At 37.8% G+C, this 18,827-nt stretch overlaps 10 non-coding genes across 10 annotated transcripts; all 10 read left to right on the forward strand.

The window, feature by feature from the left end:
• Positions 1-212: 212 nt before the first annotated feature.
• On the forward strand, positions 213-286 carry TRNAI-AAU (transfer RNA isoleucine (anticodon AAU)). Its single transcript has one exon. It is a non-coding gene; the product is annotated as a tRNA-Ile (tRNA).
• A 7,837-nt stretch (positions 287-8,123) lies between these two features.
• TRNAI-AAU (transfer RNA isoleucine (anticodon AAU)) lies at positions 8,124-8,197 on the forward strand. Its single transcript has one exon. It is a non-coding gene; the product is annotated as a tRNA-Ile (tRNA).
• An 830-nt stretch (positions 8,198-9,027) lies between these two features.
• Positions 9,028-9,101, forward strand: TRNAI-AAU (transfer RNA isoleucine (anticodon AAU)). Its single transcript has one exon. It is a non-coding gene; the product is annotated as a tRNA-Ile (tRNA).
• A 1,714-nt stretch (positions 9,102-10,815) lies between these two features.
• On the forward strand, positions 10,816-10,889 carry TRNAI-AAU (transfer RNA isoleucine (anticodon AAU)). Its single transcript has one exon. It is a non-coding gene; the product is annotated as a tRNA-Ile (tRNA).
• Positions 10,890-12,613: 1,724 nt separating this feature from the next.
• TRNAI-AAU (transfer RNA isoleucine (anticodon AAU)) lies at positions 12,614-12,687 on the forward strand. The gene has a single exon. It is a non-coding gene; the product is annotated as a tRNA-Ile (tRNA).
• An 831-nt stretch (positions 12,688-13,518) lies between these two features.
• TRNAI-AAU (transfer RNA isoleucine (anticodon AAU)) lies at positions 13,519-13,592 on the forward strand. Its single transcript has one exon. It is a non-coding gene; the product is annotated as a tRNA-Ile (tRNA).
• A 1,899-nt stretch (positions 13,593-15,491) lies between these two features.
• On the forward strand, positions 15,492-15,565 carry TRNAI-AAU (transfer RNA isoleucine (anticodon AAU)). The gene has a single exon. It is a non-coding gene; the product is annotated as a tRNA-Ile (tRNA).
• Positions 15,566-16,395: 830 nt separating this feature from the next.
• Positions 16,396-16,469, forward strand: TRNAI-AAU (transfer RNA isoleucine (anticodon AAU)). The gene has a single exon. It is a non-coding gene; the product is annotated as a tRNA-Ile (tRNA).
• A 994-nt stretch (positions 16,470-17,463) lies between these two features.
• TRNAI-AAU (transfer RNA isoleucine (anticodon AAU)) lies at positions 17,464-17,537 on the forward strand. The gene has a single exon. It is a non-coding gene; the product is annotated as a tRNA-Ile (tRNA).
• An 820-nt stretch (positions 17,538-18,357) lies between these two features.
• Positions 18,358-18,431, forward strand: TRNAI-AAU (transfer RNA isoleucine (anticodon AAU)). Its single transcript has one exon. It is a non-coding gene; the product is annotated as a tRNA-Ile (tRNA).
• Positions 18,432-18,827: the final 396 nt, after the last annotated feature.

An 18,827-nucleotide genomic window follows, 5' to 3' on the forward strand; every position in this document is an offset into this window, starting at 1 on the left:
GTTTTTAATGGCAGCATTTAATGTACCATATAATGTACTGAAAGAAAACTCTTTGTGGGGTGGAATGGAAAACACAAAAGCAATTTGTCCAATGCTTTTTGAGTAGTAAAAATTGCAAGTTTATTTTATTATTCAGGTTAATAGGATATCAATATGAATACACGTTTGCATGTATTTTCTACTGACGTGACGTGAATCTTTGGTGTAAAAGTGGCCGGTTAGCTCAGTTGGTTAGAGCGTGGTGCTAATAACGCCAAGGTCACGGGTTCGATCCCCGTACGGGTCATGGAAGCTCACTTTTGTTACAGAGTTGAATAGTTGATAATATTGAAAAAAGGTCCATCAAATTCAACCTATAAACCTGCCGTGTTGATCCAGAGGAAGGCAAAAACTGTCTTGGAGTGCATTCCAATGTTGTCATTAGGGGAAAAATTCCTCCCTTACTCCAAATATGGCTATTAGAATAAATTCCTGGATCAAAGTTCCATCTCCAGAATCTGGTACAAATATGATGACATTTTATATTTTTCAAAAAAACACTTTTCAATGTGGCAGAGAGTTCAATTGTCGAACTGCTCTTACAGTAAAGAATCCCCGTCTGTGATGAGATCCTTTAATTACCTTGCTTTCCCTTCTTTGCACGCATTCTAGTTCAGCAATGTCCTTCTCATACACAGGTGCTCAAAACTGTACACAATATTCCATGTATGGTCTAACCGGTGATTTATAGAAATGCAGAGTTTGTTGCATGAAATCATCTTAGAGGTCCAATTTCAACCTTAAGGACAAAAATAATATCTTGATTTTGCCTCTTTGTATTCCGATAGTCATAACTTTATTATTTTTCCGTCCTCATAGTCATATAAGGGCTTGTTTTTAGCGAGACAAGTTCTTGTTTTTAATGGCAGCATTTAATGTACCATATAATGTACTGAAGAAAACTCTTTGTGGGGTGGAATGGAAAACACAAAAGCAATTTGTCCAATGCTTTTTGAGTAGTAAAAATTGCAAGTTTATTTTATTATTCAGGTTAATAGGATATCAATATGAATACACGTTTGCATGTATTTTCTACTGACGTGACGTGAATCTTTGGTGTAAAAGTGGCCGGTTAGCTCAGTTGGTTAGAGCGTGGTGCTAATAACGCGAAGGTCACGGGTTCGATCCCCGTACGGGCCATGGAAGCTCACTTTTGTTACAGAGTTGAATAGTTGATAATATTGAAAAAAGGTCCATCAAATTCAACCTATAAACCTGCCGTGTTGATCCAGAGGAAGGCAAAAACTGTCTTGGAGTGCATTCCAATGTTGTCATTAGGGGAAAAATTCCTCCCTTACTCCAAATATGGCTATTAGAATAAATTCCTGGATCAAAGTTCCATCTCCAGAATCTGGTACAAATATGATGAAATTTTATATTTTTCAAAAAAACACTTTTCAATGTGGCAGAGAGTTCAATCGTCGAACTGCTCTTACAGTAAAGAATCCCCGTCTGTGATGAGGTCCTTTAATTACCTTGCTTTCCCTTCTTTGTACGCATTCTAGTTCAGCAATGTCCTTCTCATACACAGGTGCTCAAAACTGTACACAATATTCCATGTATGGTCTAACCAGTGATTTATAGAAATGCAGAGTTTGTTGCATGAAATCATCTTAGAGGTCCAATTTCAACCTTAAGGACAAAAATAATATCTTGATTTTGCCTCTTTGTATTCCGATAGTCATAACTTTATTATTTTTCCGTCCTCATAGTCATATAAGGGCTTGTTTTTAGCGAGACAAGTTCTTGTTTTTAATGGCAGCATTTAATGTACCATATAATGTACTGAAGAAAACTCTTTGTGGGGTGGAATGGAAAACACAAAAGCAATTTGTCCAATGCTTTTTGAGTAGTAAAAATTGCAAGTTTATTTTATTATTCAGGTTAATAGGATATCAATATGAATACACGTTTGCATGTATTTTCTACTGACGTGACGTGAATCTTTTGTGTAAAAGTGGCCGATTAGCTCAGTTGGTTAGAGCGTGGTGCAAATAACGCCAAGGTCACGGGTTTCTATCCCCGTATGGGCCATGAAAGCTCACTTTTGTTACATGCTTGTTACAGTGTTGAATAGTTGATAATATTGAAAAAAGGTCCATCAAATTCAACCTATAAACCTGCCGTGTTGATCCAGAGGAAGGCAAAAACTGTCCAATTTCAACCTTAACCCTTTAACGCTCCATGACCTACTATTAGGTCATGCTAACTGTAGCGTTCGCGCTCAGTGACCTAATAGTAGGTCATGGAGTAAACACGGCGCCGTTCGCGCGGGGCGCGTTCATGAGCTGTGATAGCTGCTGTTTCCGACAGCAGACCATCACTGCTCAATGTGCCGGGACCGATCGCGGAGCTCCCCCGCCGATTAACCCCTCAGAAGCCGCGTTCAATAGCGATCGCGGCTTCTTAGGGGTTAATCCGCCATCGCCGGCCTGCTACACGATAGCGGCCGGCGATGGTGACTATGGCAACCGGACACCAAACAATGGCGTCCGGCTATGCCATAGACGGAAGCCTAGTGGGTCCTGACAACGTCAGGACCCACTATGCTTGCTGTCAGTGAGTAGCTGACAGTTCAAATACACTGCACTACGCATGTAGTGCAGTGTATTAGAATAGCGATCAGGGCCTCCTGCCCTCAAGTCCCCTAGTGGGATAAAGTAATACAGTAAAAAAAAAGTTAAAAAAAGATGTGTAAAAATAAGAAAATAAAAGTTTTAAAAGTAATAAAAGTAAAAGTCCCACTTTTTCCCTTATCAGTCCTTTATTATTAATAAAAATATATAAACAAACAAATAAACTATACATAATTGGTATCGCCGCGTCCGTAACGGCCTGAACTACAAAATTATTTTGTTATTTATCCCGCACGGTGAACGCCGTAAAAAAAAATATTCATAAACCGTACCACAATCACAATTGTTTGGTCACTTCACCTCCCAAAAAATTGAATAAAAAGAGATCAAAAAGTCGCATGTACCGAAAAATGGTACTGATGGAAACTACAGTTCGTTACGCAAAAAATAAGTCCTCGCACGGCTTTATTGATTTAAAAATAAAAACGTTCTGGCTCTTAGAATATGATAACACAAAAAGTAAATGATTGTTTACAAAACGTATTTTATTGCGCAAACGCCATAAGACATAAAAAAAAACTATAAACATCTGCTATCGCCATAATCGTATCGCCCCGCAGAATAAAGTGAATAAGACATTTATAGCGCACGGTGCACGCAGTAAAAAAAAAAAGAATAAAAAAACAATAGTAGAATTGCTGTTTATTAGTCACCACGCCACCTAAAAATAGAATAAAAACTGATCAAAAAGCCGCATGCACCCCAAGAAAACTACAATGTATTCCTCAAGGGGTCTAGTTTCCAAAATGGGGTCACTTTTGGGGGGTTTCCAATGTTTTGGCACCACAAGATCTCTTCAAACCGGACATGGTGCCTAATAAAAAAGAGGGCTCAAAATCCACTAGGTGCTCCTTTGCTTCGGAGGCCGGTGCTTCAGTCCATTACCGCACTAGGGCCACATGTGGGATATTTCTCAAAACTGCAGAATCTGGGCAATACGTATTGAGTTGCGTTTCTCTGATAAATCCTTTTGTGTTATAAAAAAAATGATATAAAGAGGATTTTCTGACAAAAAAAAAAAGTTAATTTCTCCTCTGCTTTGCTCTCAATTTCTGTGAAACACCAAAAGGGTTCATAAACTTTCTAATTGCTGTTGTGAATACTTTGAGGGGGCAATACTTCGCTTCTCACATTATACTGATAATGAGCCGTGCCCACCCCGAGATGACCCCAGTTTTGACCGTTTGTATAAACGGAGACCCCTATTAGACCGTTTCAGTGCCCGGTTTTCCCGAGCATTCACCCCCGAGAAGTGTATTTCTATTGATGAGTCCCTGGTACATTTTAAAGGGAGGGTTCAATTCCGCGAGTACCTGCCGGGTAAGAGGGCAAGGTATGGCGTGAAGATGTATAAGCTGTGCGAGAGTGCATCAGGGTATACCTACAGATTTAGGATATATGAAGGAAAGGCCACCCCCAAACCAGACTGCATCCTGGACTACAATAGGTACATGGGAGGGATGGACTTGTAAGATCAAGTCCTGAAGCCCTACAGCGCCATGCGGTGTGGTATAAGAAGCTGGCCGGGCACATCATACAGATGGCTTTGTACAATGCGTACGTGCTACGTGGATGTGCAGGCCAGAGAGGAACTTTCCTGGAATTTCAAGATCTAATCTTTAGGGACCAGGAAGGGGGGGCACCCAGTACTTCTGGAAGCGAGGCCACACGCATCATACCAGGGCAACACTTTCCAGGAGAAGTTCCCCAAACCGGTGGAAAGGGAAAGAGTCAAAAGAGGTGCAGAGTCTGCTATAAGAGGGGGATAAGGAAGAACACAATATACCAATGTGACACGTGTCCCGAAAAACCAGGGCTCTGTATAAAAGATTGTTTTAAAATGTATCATACATCCCTTGATTTTTAATTTACCCTGATGCACTCCGCACAGCTTATCCCCCTCATCTTTCCCTTCTGAGCCCTGCCGTATGCCCAGGCAGCTGATAACAGCCACATGTAGGGTATTGCCGTACCCAGGAGAACCCACATTACAATTTAAGGGGTGTATATCTCCGGTGGCGCATGCTGGGTACACTATATTGGACACTGAAATGGCATATATATATATAAAATTGCAAATCTCACACTGCACCATCTGCTGCGCATTATCTTTTACACAGTACCTGTGGGGTCAAAATGCTCACTACACCTCTAGATGAATATCTTAAGGGGTGCAGTTTTTAAAATGGGGTCACTTCTCAGGGGTTTCAACTGTACTGGTACCTCAGGGGCTTCTGCATACATGACTTAGCACCAGAAAAGCTCCAGTAGGCCAAATGGTGGTCCTTTCCTTCTGAGCCCTCCCATGGGCCCAAACGGCAGTTTATCACCACAAATGGGGTATTGCCGCACTAAGGACAAATTGGGCAACAAAATGGGGTATGTTGTTCCCTGTGAAAATAAGAAATTTTGGTCAAAAATGACATCTTATTGGAAAAAATATCATTTTTTTCATTTCACAGCCCAATTCAAATAGGTGCTGTGAAAAAACTGTGCGGTCAAAATGATAACAAAAACCATAAATGAATTCCTTGAGGGGTGTAGTTTCCAAAATGGGGTCACTTCTGGTGGGTTTCCATTGCTTTGATACCTCTGGGGCTCTGCAAATGTGACATGGCACCCGAAAACCAATCCAGCAAAATCTGGACTCCAACAAACACATAGCGCTCCTTTCCGTCTGAGCCCTCCCATGGGCCCAAACGGCAGTTTATCACCACAAATGGGGTATTTCCGCACTAAGGACAAATTGGGCAACAAAATGGGGTATGTTTTTCCCTGTGAAAATAAGAAATTTTGATCAAAAATGACATCTTATTGGAAAAAATATCATTTTTTTCATTTCACAGCCCAATTCAAATAGGTGCTGTGAAAAAACTGTGCGGTCAAAATGATAACAAAAACCATAAATGAATTCCTTGAGGGGTGTAGTTTCCAAAATGGGGTCTCTTCTGGTGGGTTTCCATTGCTTTGATACCTCTGGGGCTCTGCAAATGCGACATGGCACCCGAAAACCAATCCAGCAAAATCTGGACTCCAACAAACACATAGCGCTCCTTTCCGTCTGAGCCCTCCCATGGGCCCAAACGGCAGTTTATCACCACAAATGGGGTATTGCCGCACTAAGGACAAATTGGGCAACAAAATGGGGTATGTTGTTCCCTGTGAAAATAAGAAATTTTGATCAAAAATGACATCTTATTGGAAAAAATATCATTTTTTTCATTTCACAGCCCAATTCAAATAGGTGCTGTGAAAAAACTGTGCGGTCAAAATGATAACAAAAACCATAAATTAATTCCTTGAGGGGTGTAATTTCCAAAATGGGGTCACTTCTGGTGGGTTTCCATTGTTTTGATACCTCAACACCTCTTCAAACCTGGCATGCTGCCTAAAATATATTCTAATAAAAAAGAGGCCTCAAAATGCACTAGGTGCTTCTTTGCTTCTAGGGCTTGTGTTTTAGTCCACGAGCGCAGTAGGGCACATGTGGGACATTTCTAAAAACTGCAGTATCTGGACAATACATAGTTAGTAGTATTTCTCTGTTAAAACCTTCTCTGTTACAGAAAAAAATTGAATAAAATTGAAATTCAGCAGAAAAAATGAAATTTGCAAATTTCATTTCCACTTTGCTTTAATTCCTGTGAAATGCCTGAAGGGTTAAAAAACTTTCTAAATGCTGTTTTGAATACTTTGAGGGGTCTAGTTTTTAAAATGGGGTGTTTTATGGGGGTTTCTAATACATAGGCCCCTCAAAGCCACTTCAGAACTCAAGAGGTACCTTCAAAAAAAGGCTTTTGAAATTTTCTTAAGAATATGAGAAATTGCTGTTTATGTTCTAAGCCTTGTAACGTCCAAGAAAAATAAAAGAATGTTCAAAAAACGATGCCAATCTAAAGTAGACATATGGGAAATGTGAACTAGTAACTATTTTGGGTGGTATAACCGTCTGTTTTTCAAGCAGATGCATTTAAATTCTGAAAAATTCTATTTTTTGAAAATTTTCTCTAAATTTTGCAATTTTTCACAAATAAAGACTGAATATATCGACCAAATTTTACCACGAACATGAAGCCCAAAGTGTCACGAGAAAACAATCTCAGAATCGCTTGGATAGGTTTAAGCATTCCGACGTTATTACCACATAAAGTGAAATATGTCAGATTTGAAAAATGGGCTCTGAGCCTTAAGGCCCAAACTAGGCTGCGTCCTTAAGGGGTTAAGGACCAAAATAATATCTTGATTTTGCCTCTTTGTATTCCGATAGTCATAACTTTATTATTTTTCCGTCCTCATAGTCATATAAGGGCTTGTTTTTAGCGAGACAAGTTCTTGTTTTTAATGGCAGCATTTAATGTACCATATAATGTACTGAAGAAAACTCTTTGTGGGGTGGAATGGAAAACACAAAAGCAATTTGTCCAATGCTTTTTGAGTAGTAAAAATTGCAAGTTTATTTTATTATTCAGGTTAATAGGATATCAATATGAATACACGTTTGCATGTATTTTCTACTGACGTGACGTGAATCTTTGGTGTAAAATTGGCCGGTTAGCTCAGTTGGTTAGAGTGTGGTGCTAATAACGCCAAGGTCACGGGTTCAATCCCCATATTGGCCATGGAAGCTCACTTTTGTTACATGCTTGTTACAGAGTTGAATAGTTGATAATATTGAAAAAAGGTCCATAAATTCAACCTATAAACCTGCCGTGTTGATCCAGAGGAAGGCAAAAACTGTCTTGGAGTGCATTCCAATGTTGTCATTAGGGGAAAAATTCCTCCCTTACTCCAAATATGGCTATTAGAATAAATTCCTGGATCAAATTTCCATCTCCAGAATCTGGTACAAATATGATGACATTTTATATTTTTCAAAAAAACACTTTTCAATGTGGCAGAGAGTTCAATCGTCGAACTGCTCTTACAGTAAAGAATCCCCGTCTGTAATGAAGTCCTTTAATTACCTTGCTTTCCCTTCTTTGCACGCATTCTAGTTCAGCAATGTCCTTCTCATACACAGGTGCTCAAAACTGTACACAATATTCCATGTATGGTCTAACCGGTGATTTATAGAAATGCAGAGTTTGTTGCATGAAATCATCTTAGAGGTCCAATTTCAACCTTAAGGACAAAAATAATATCTTGATTTTGCCTCTTTGTATTCCGATAGTCATAACTTTATTATTTTTCCGTCCTCATAGTCATATAAGGGCTTGTTTTTAGCGAGACAAGTTCTTGTTTTTAATGGCAGCATTTAATGTACCATATAATATACTGAAGAAAACTCTTTGTGGGGTGGAATGGAAAACACAAAAGCAATTTGTCCAATGCTTTTTGAGTAGTAAAAATTGCAAGTTTATTTTATTATTCAGGTTAATAGGATATCAACATGAATACACGTTTGCATGTATTTTCTACTGACGTGACGTGAATCTTTGGTGTAAAAGTGGCCGGTTAGCTCAGTTGGTTAGAGCGTGGTGCTAATAACGCCAAGGTCACGGGTTCGATCCCCGTACGGGCCATGGAAGCTCACTTTTGTTACATGCTTGTTACAGAGTTGAATAGTTGATAATATTGAAAAAAGGTCCATCAAATTCAACCTATAAACCTGCCGTGTTGATCCAGAGGAAGGCAAAAACTGTCTTGGAGTGCATTCCAATGTAGTCATTAGGGGAAAAATTCCTCCCTTACTCCAAATATGGCTATTAGAATAAATTCCTGGATCAAAGTTCCATCTCCAGAATCTGGTACAAATATGATGAAATTTTATATTTTTCAAAAAAACACTTTTCAATGTGGCAGAGAGTTCAATCGTCGAACTGCTCTTACAGTAAAGAATCCCCGTCTGTGATGAGGTCCTTTAATTACCTTGCTTTCCCTTGTTTGCACGCATTCTAGTTCAGCAATGTCCTTCTCATACACAGGTGCTCAAAACTGTACACAATATTCCATGTATGGTCTAACCGGTGATTTATAGAAATGCAGAGTTTGTTGCATGAAATCATCTTAGAGGTCCAATTTCAACCTTAAGGACAAAAATAATATCTTGATTTTGCCTCTTTGTATTCCGATAGTCATAACTTTATTATTTTTCCGTCCTCATAGTCATATAAGGGCTTGTTTTTAGCGAGACAAGTTCTTGTTTTTAATGGCAGCATTTAATGTACCATATAATGTACTGAAGAAAACTCTTTGTGGGGTGGAATGGAAAACACAAAAGCAATTTGTCCAATGCTTTTTGAGTAGTAAAAATTGCAAGTTTATTTTATTATTCAGGTTAATAGGATATCAATAGGAATACACGTTTGCATGTATTTTCTACTGACGTGACGTGAATCTTTGTTGTAAAAGTGGCCGGTTAGCTCAGTTGGTTAGAGCGTGGTGCTAATAATGCCAAGGTCACGGGTTCGATCCCCGTATGGGCCATGGAAGCTCACTTTTGTTACAGAGTTGAATAGTTGATAATATTGAAAAAAGGTCCATCAAATTCAACCTATAAACCTGCCGTGTTGATCCAGAGGAAGGCAAAAACTGTCTTGGAGTGCATTCCAATGTTGTCGTTAGGGGAAAAATTCCTCCCTTACTCCAAATATGGCTATTAGAATAAATTCCTGGATCAAAGTTCCATCTCCAGAATCTGGTACAAATATGATGAAATTTTATATTTTTCAAAAAAACACTTTTCAATGTGGCAGAGAGTTCAATCGTCGAACTGCTCTTACAGTAAAGAATCCCCGTCTGTGATGAGGTCCTTTAATTACCTTGCTTTCCCTTCTTTGCACGCATTCTAGTTCAGCAATGTCCTTCTCATACACAGGTGCTCAAAACTGTACACAATATTCCATGTATGGTCTAACCGGTGATTTATAGAAATGCAGAGTTTGTTGCATGAAATCATCTTAGAGGTCCAATTTCAACCTTAAGGACAAAAATAATATCTTGATTTTGCCTCTTTGTATTCCGATAGTCATAACTTTATTATTTTTCCGTCCTCATAGTCATATAAGGGCTTGTTTTTAGCGAGCCAAGTTCTTGTTTTTAATGGCAGCATTTAATGTACCATATAATGTACTGAAAGAAAACTCTTTGTGGGGTGGAATGGAAAACACAAAAGCAATTTGTCCAATGCTTTTTGAGTAGTAAAAATTGCAAGTTTATTTTATTATTCAGGTTAATAGGATATCAATATGAATACACGTTTTGCATGTATTTTCTACTGACGTGACGTGAATCTTTGGTGTAAAAGTGGCCGGTTAGCTCAGTTGGTTAGAGCGTGGTGCTAATAACGCCAAGGTCACGGGTACGGGCCATGGAAGCTCACTTTTGTTACATGCTTGTTACAGAGTTGGATAGTTGATAATATTGAAAAAAGGTCCATCAAATTCAACCTATAAACCTGCCATGTTGATCCAGAGGAAGGCAAAAACTGTCTTGGAGTGCATTCCAATGTTGTCATTAGGGGAAAAATTCCTCCCTTACTCCAAATATGGCTATTAGAATAAATTCCTGGATCAAAGTTCCATCTCCAGAATCTGGTACAAATATGATGAAGTTTTATATTTTTCAAAAAAACACTTTTCAATGTGGCAGAGAGTTCAATCGTCAAACTGCTCTTACAGTAAAGAATCCCCGTCTGTGATGAGGTCCTTTAATTACCTTGCTTTCCCTTCTTTGCACGCATTCTAGTTCAGCAATGTCCTTCTCATACACAGGTGCTTAAAACTGTACACAATATTCCATGTATGGTCTAACCGGTGATTTATAGAAATGCAGAGTTTGTTGCATGAAATCATCTTAGAGGTCCAATTTCAACCTTAAGGACAAAAATAATATCTTGATTTTGCCTCTTTGTATTCCGATAGTCATAACTTTATTATTTTTCCGTCCTCATAGTCATATAAGGGCTTGTTTTTAGCGAGACAAGTTCTTGTTTTTAATGGCAGCATTTAATGTACCATATAATGTACTGAAGAAAACTCTTTGTGGGGTGGAATGGAAAACACAAAAGCAATTTGTCCAATGCTTTTTGAGTAGTAAAAATTGCAAGTTTATTTTATTATTCAGGTTAATAGGATATCAATATGAATACACGTTTGCATGTATTTTCTACTGACGTGACGTGAATATTTGGTGTAAAAGTGGCCGGTTAGCTCAGTTGGTTAGAGCGTGGTGCTAATAACGCCAAGGTCACGGGTTCGATCCCCGTACGGGCCATGTAAACTCACTTTTGTTACATGCTTGTTACAGAGTTGAATAGTTGATATTATTGAAAAAAGGTCCATCAAATTCAACCTATAAACCTGCCGTGTTGATCCAGAGGAAGGCAAAAACTGTCTTGGAGTGCATTCCAATGTTGTCATTAGGGGAAAAAGTCCTCGCTTACTTCAAATATGGCTATTAGAATAAATTCCTGGATCAAAGTTCCATCTCCAGAATCTGGTACAAATATGATGACATTTTATATTTTTCAAAAAAACACTTTTCAATGTGGCAGAGAGTTCAATCGTCGAACTGCTCTTACAGTAAAGAATCCCCGTCTGTGATGAGGTCCTTTAATTACCTTGCTTTCCCTTCTTTGCACGCATTCTAGTTCAGCAATGTCCTTCTCATACACAGGTGCTCAAAACTGTACACAATATTCCATGTATGATCTAACCGGTGATTTATATAAATGCAGAGTTTGTTGCATGAAATCATCTTAGAGGTCCAATTTCAACCTTAAGGACAAAAATAATATCTTGATTTTGCCTCTTTGTATTCCGATAGTCATAACTTTATTATTTTTCCGTCCTCATAGTCATATAAGGGCTTGTTTTTAGCGAGACAAGTTCTTGTTTTTAATGGCAGCATTTAATGTACCATATAATGTACTGAAAGAAAACTCTTTGTGGGGTGGAATGGAAAACACAAAAGCAATTTGTCCAATGCTTTTTGAGTAGTAAAAATTGCAAGTTTATTTTATTATTCAGGTTAATAGGATATCAATATGAATACACGTTTGCATGTATTTTCTACTGACGTGACGTGAATCTTTGGTGTAAAAGTGGCCGGTTAGCTCAGTTGGTTAGAGCGTGGTGCTAATAACGCCAAGGTCACGGGTACGGGCCATGGAAGCTCACTTTTGTTACATGCTTGTTACAGAGTTGGATAGTTGATAATATTGAAAAAAGGTCCATCAAATTCAACCTATAAACCTGCCGTGTTGATCCAGAGGAAGGCAAAAACTGTCTTGGAGTGCATTCCAATGTTGTCATTAGCGGAAAAATTCCTCCCTTACTCCAAATATGGCTATTAGAATAAATTCCTGGATCAAAGTTCCATCTCCAGAATCTGGTACAAATATGATGAAGTTTTATATTTTTCAAAAAAACACTTTTCAATGTGGCAGAGAGTTCAATCGTCGAACTGCTCTTACAGTAAAGAATCCCCGTCTGTGATGAGGTCCTTTAATTACCTTGCTTTCCCTTCTTTGCACGCATTCTAGTTCAGCAATGTCCTTCTCATACACAGGTGCTTAAAACTGTACACAATATTCCATGTATGGTCTAACCGGTGATTTATAGAAATGCAGAGTTTGTTGCATGAAATCATCTTAGAGGTCCAATTTCAACCTTAAGGACAAAAATAATATCTTGATTTTGCCTCTTTGTATTCCGATAGTCATAACTTTATTATTTTTCCGTCCTCATAGTCATATAAGGGCTTGTTTTTAGCGAGACAAGTTCTTGTTTTTAATGGCAGCATTTAATGTACCATATAATGTACTGAAGAAAACTCTTTGTGGGGTGGAATGGAAAACACAGAAGCAATTTGTCCAATGCTTTTTGAGTAGTAAAAATTGCAAGTTTATTTTATTATTCAGGTTAATAGGATATCAATATGAATACACGTTTGCATGTATTTTCTACTGACGTGACGTGAATCTTTGGTGTAAAAGTGGCCGGTTAGCTCAGTTGGTTAGAGCGTGGTGCTAATAACGCCAAGGTCACGGGTTCGATCCCCGTACGGGCCATGGAAGCTCACTTTTGTTACATGCTTGTTACAGAGTTGAATAGTTGATAATATTGAAAAAAGGTCCATCAAATTCAACCTATAAACCTGCCGTGTTGATCCAGAGGAAGGCAAAAACTGTCTTGGAGTGCATTCCAATGTTGTCATTAGGGGAAAAAGTCCTCCCTTACTTCAAATATGGCTATTAGAATAAATTCCTGGATCAAAGTTCCATCTCCAGAATCTGGTACAAATATGATGACATTTTATATTTTTCAAAAAAACACTTTTCAATGTGGCAGAGAGTTCAATCGTCGAACTGCTCTTACAGTAAAGAATCCCCGTCTGTGATGAGGTCCTTTAATTACCTTGCTTTCCCTTCTTTGCACGCATTCTAGTTCAGCAATGTCCTTCTCATACACAGGTGCTCAAAACTGTACACAATATTCCATGTATGATCTAACCGGTGATTTATAGAAATGCAGAGTTTGTTGCATGAAATCATCTTAGAGGTCCAATTTCAACCTTAAGGACATAAATAATATCTTGATTTTGCCTCTTTGTATTCCGATAGTCATAACTTTATTATTTTTCTGTCCTCATAGTCATATAAGGGCTTGTTTTTAGCGAGACAAGTTCTTGTTTTTAATGGCAGCATTTAATGTACCCTATAATGTACTGAAAGAAAACTCTTTGTGGGGTGGAATGGAAAACACAAAAGCAATTTGTCCAATGCTTTTTGAGTAGTAAAAATTGCAAGTTTATTTTATTATTCAGGTTAATAGGATATCAATATGAATACACGTTTGCATGTATTTTCTGCTGACGTGACGTGAATTTTTGTTGTCAAAGTGGCCGGTTAGCTCAGTTGGTTAGAGCGTGGTGCTAATAACGCCAAGGTCATGGGTTCGATCCCCGTACGGGCCATGGAAGCTCACTTTTGTTACGTGCTTGTTACAGAGTTGAATAGTTGATAATATTGAAAAAAGGTCCATCAAATTCAACCTATAAACCTGCCGTGTTGATCCAGAGGAAGGCAAAAACTGTCTTGGAGTGCATTCCAATGTTGTCATTAGGGGGAAAATTCCTCCCTTACTCCAAATATGGCTATTAGAATAAATTCCTGGATCAAAGTTCCATCTCCAGAATCTGGTACAAATATGATGAAATTTTATATTTTTCAAAAAAACACTTTTCAATGTGGCAGAGAGTTCAATCGTCGAACTGCTCTTACAGTAAAGAATCCCCGTCTGTGATGAGGTCCTTTAATTACCTTGCTTTCCCTTCTTTGCACGCATTCTAGTTCAGCAATGTCCTTCTCATACACAGGTGCTTAAAACTGTACACAATATTCCATGTATGGTCTAACCGGTGATTTATAGAAATTCAGAGTTTGTTGCATGAAATCATCTTAGAGGTTCAATTTCAACCTTAAGGACAAAAATAATATCTTGATTTTGCCTCTTTGTATTCCGATAGTCATAACTTTATTATTTTTCCGTCCTCATAGTCATATAAGGGCTTGTTTTTAGCGAGAAAAGTTCTTGTTTTTAATGGCAGCATTTAATGTACCATATAATGTACTGAAAGAAAACTCTTTGTGGGGTGGAATGGAAAAATAATATCTTAATTTTGCCTCTTTGTATTCCGATAGTCATAACTTTATTATTTTTCCGTCCTCATAGTCATACAAGGGCTTGTTTTTAGCGAGACAAGTTCTTGTTTTTAATGGCAGCATTTAATGTACCATATAATGTACTGAAGAAAACTCTTTGTGGGGTGGAATGGAAAACACAAAAGCAATTTGTCCAATGCTTTTTGAGTAGTAAAAATTGCAAGTTTATTTTATTATTCAGGTTAATAGGATATCAATATGAATACACGTTTGCATGTATTTTCTACTGACGTGACGTGAATCTTTGGTGTAAAAGTGGCCTGTTAGCTCAGTTGGTTAGAGCGTGGTGCTAATAATGCCAAGGTCACGGGTTCGATCCCCATATGGGCAATATAAGCTCACTTTTGTTACAGAGTTGAATAGTTGATAATATTGAAAAAAGGTCCATCAAATTCAACCTATAAACCTGCCGTGTTGATCCAGAGGAAGGCAAAAACTGTCTTGGAGTGCATTCCAATGTTGTCATTAGGGGAAAAATTCCTCCGTTACTACAAATATGGCTATTAGAATAAATTCCTGGATCAAAGTTCCATCTCCAGAATCTGGTACAAATATGATGAAATTTTATATTTTTCAAAAAAACACTTTTCAATGTGGCAGAGAGTTCAATCGTCGAACTGCTCTTACAGTAAAGAATCCCCGTCTGTGATGAGGTCCTTTAATTACCTTGCTTTCCCTTCTTTGCACGCATTCTAGTTCAGCAATGTCCTTCTCATACACAGGTGCTTAAAACTGTACACAATATTCCATGTATGGTCTAACCGGTGATTTATAGAAATGCAGAGTTTGTTGCATGAAATCATCTTAGAGGTTCAATTTCAACCTTAAGGATAAAAATAATATCTTGATTTTGCCTCTTTGTATTCCGATAGTCATAACTTTATTATTTTTCCGTCCTCATAGTCATATAAGGGCTTGTTTTTAGCGAGACAAGTTCTTGTTTTTAATGGCAGCATTTAATGTACCATATAATGTACTGAAAGAAAACTCTTTGTGGGGTGGAATGGAAAACACAAAAGCAATTTGTCCAATGCTTTTTGAGTAGTAAAAATTGCAAGTTTATTTTATTATTCAGGTTAATAGGATATCAATATGAATACACGTTTGCATGTATTTTCTACTGACGTGACGTGAATCTTTGGTGTAAAAGTGGCCGGTTAGCTCAGTTGGTTAGAGCGTGGTGCTAATAACGCCAAGGTCACGGGTTCGATCCCCGTACGGGCCATGGAAGCTCACTTTTGTTACATGCTTGTTACAGAGTTGAATAGTTGATAATATTGAAAAAAGGTCCATCAAATTCAACCTATAAACCTGCCGTGTTGATCCAGAGGAAGGCAAAAACTGTCTTGGAGTGCATTCCAATTTTCTCATTAGGGGAAAAATTCCTCCCTTACTCCAAATATGGCTATTAGAATAAATTCCTGGATCAAAGTTCCATCTCCAGAATCTGGTACAAATATGATGAAATTTTATATTTTTCAAAAAAACACTTTTCAATGTGGCAGAGAGTTCAATCGTCGAACTGCTCTTACAGTAAAGAATCCCCGTCTGTGATGAGGTCCTTTAATTACCTTGCTTTCCCTTCTTTGCACGCATTCTAGTTCAGCAATGTCCTTCTCATACACAGGTGCTTAAAACTGTACACAATATTCCATGTATGGTCTAACCGGTGATTTATAGAAATGCAGAGTTTGTTGCATGAAATCATCTTAGAGGTTCAATTTCAACCTTAAGGACAAAAATAATATCTTGATTTTGCCTCTTTGTATTCCGATAGTCATAACTTTATTATTTTTCCGTCCTCATAGTCATATAAGGGCTTGTTTTTAGCGAGACAAGTTCTTGTTTTTAATGGCAGCATTTAATGTACCATATAATGTACTGAAGAAAACTCTTTGTGGGGTGGAATGGAAAACACAAAAGCAATTTGTCCAATGCTTTTTGAGTAGTAAAAATTGCAAGTTTATTTTATTATTCAGGTTAATAGGATATCAATATGAATACACGTTTGCATGTATTTTCTACTGACGTGACGTGAATCTTTTGTGTAAAAGTGGCTGGTTAGCTCAGTTGGTTAGAGCGTGGTGCTAATAACGCCAAGGTCACGGGTTCGATCCCCGTACGGGCCATGGAAGCTCACTTTTGTTACAGAGTTGAATAGTTGATAATATTGAAAAAAGGTCCATCAAATTCAACCTATAAACCTGCCGTGTTGATCCAGAGGAAGGCAAAAACTGTCTTGGAGTGCATTCCAATGTTGTCATTAGGGGAAAAATTCCTCCCTTACTCCAAATATGGCTATTAGAATAAATTCCTGGATCAAAGTTCCATCTCCAGAATCTAGTACAAATATGATGAAATTTTATATTTTTCAAAAAAACACTTTTCAATGTGGCAGAGAGTTCAATCGTCGAACTGCTCTTACAGTAAAGAATCCCCGTCTGTGATGAGGTCCTTTAATTACCTTGCTTTCCCTTCTTTGCACGCATTCTAGTTCAGCAATGTCCTTCTCATACACAGGTGCTTAAAACTGTACACAATATTCCATGTATGGTCTAACCGGTGATTTATAGAAATGCAGAGTTTGTTGCATGAAATCATCTTAGAGGTTCAATTTCAACCTTAAGGACAAAAATAATATCTTGATTTTGCCTCTTTGTATTCCGATAGTCATAACTTTATTATTTTTCCGTCCTCATAGTCATATAAGGGCTTGTTTTTAGCGAGACAAGTTCTTGTTTTTAATGGCAGCATTTAATGTACCATATAATGTACTGAAAGAAAACTCTTTGTGGGGTGGAATGGAAAAATAATATCTTGATTTTACCTCTTTGTATTCCGATAGTCATAACTTTATTATTTTTCCGTCCTCATAGTCATATAAGGGCTTGTTTTTAGCGAGACAAGTTCTTGTTTTTAATGGCAGCATTTAATGTACCATATAATGTACTGAAGAAAACTCTTTGTGGGGTGGAATGGAAAACACAAAAGCAATTTGTCCAATGCTTTTTGAGTAGTAAAAATTGCAAGTTTATTTTATTATTCAGGTTAATAGGATATCAATATGAATACACGTTTGCATGTATTTTCTACTGACGTGACGTGAATCTTTTGTGTAAAAGTGGCTGGTTAGCTCAGTTGGTTAGAGCGTGGTGCTAATAACACCAAGGTCACGGGTTCGATCCCCGTACTGGCCATGGAAGCTCACTTTTGTTACAGAGTTGAATAGTTGATAATATTGAAAAAAGGTCCATCAAATTCAACCTATAAACCTGCCGTGTTGATCCAGAGGAAGGCAAAAACTGTCTTGGAGTGCATTCCAATGTTGTCATTAGGGGAAAAATTCCTCCCTTACTCCAAATATGGCTATTAGAATAAATTCCTGGATCAAAGTTCCATCTCCAGAATCTAGTACAAATATGATGAAATTTTATATTTTTCAAAAAAACACTTTTCAATGTGGCAGAGAGTTCAATCGTCGAACTGCTCTTACAGTAAAGAATCCCCGTCTGTGATGAGGTCCTTTAATTACCTTGCTTTCCCTTCTTTGCACGCATTCTAGTTCAGCAATGTCCTTCTCATACACAGGTGCTCAAAACTGTACACAATATTCCATGTATGGTCTAACCGGTGATTTATAGAAATGCAGAGTTTGTTGCATGAAATCATCTTAGAGGTCCAATTTCAACCTTAAGGACAAAAATAATATCTTGATTTTGCCTCTTTGTATTCCGATAGTCATAACTTTATTATTTTTCCGTCCTCATAGTCATATAAGGGCTTGTTTTTAGCGAGACAAGTTCTTGTTTTTAATGGCAGCATTTAATGTACCATATAATGTACTGAAAGAAAACTCTTTGTGGGGTGGAATGGAAAACACAAAAGCAATTTGTCCAATGCTTTTTGAGTAGTAAAAATTGCAAGTTTATTTTATTATTCAGGTTAATAGGATATCAATATGAATACACGTTTGCATGTATTTTCTACTGACGTGACGTGAATCTTTGGTGTAAAAGTGGCCGGTTAGCTCAGTTGGTTAGAGCGTGGTGCTAATAACACCAAGGTCACGGGTTCGATCCCCGTACGGGCCATGGAAGCTCAATTTTGTTACATGCTTGTTACAGAGTTGAATAGTTGATAATATTGAAAAAAGGTCCATCAAATTCAACCTATAAACCTGCCGTGTTGATCCAGAGGAAGGCAAAAACTGTCTTGGATTGCATTCCAATGTTGTCATTAGGGGAAAAATTCCTCCCTTACTCCAAATATGGCTATTAGAATAAATTCCTGGATCAAAGTTCCATCTCCAGAATCTGGTACAAATATGATGAAATTTTATATTTTTCAAAAAAACACTTTTCAATGTGGCAGAGAGTTCAATCGTCGAACTGCTCTTACAGTAAAGAATCCCCGTCTGTGATGAGGTCCTTTAATTACCTTGCTTTCCCTTCTTTGCACGCATTCTAGTTCAGCAATGTCCTTCTCAT

This window comes from Rhinoderma darwinii, chromosome 3 (assembly GCF_050947455.1).
Source record: "Rhinoderma darwinii isolate aRhiDar2 chromosome 3, aRhiDar2.hap1, whole genome shotgun sequence".
NCBI classification, from domain to species: Eukaryota; Metazoa; Chordata; class Amphibia; order Anura; family Rhinodermatidae; genus Rhinoderma; species Rhinoderma darwinii.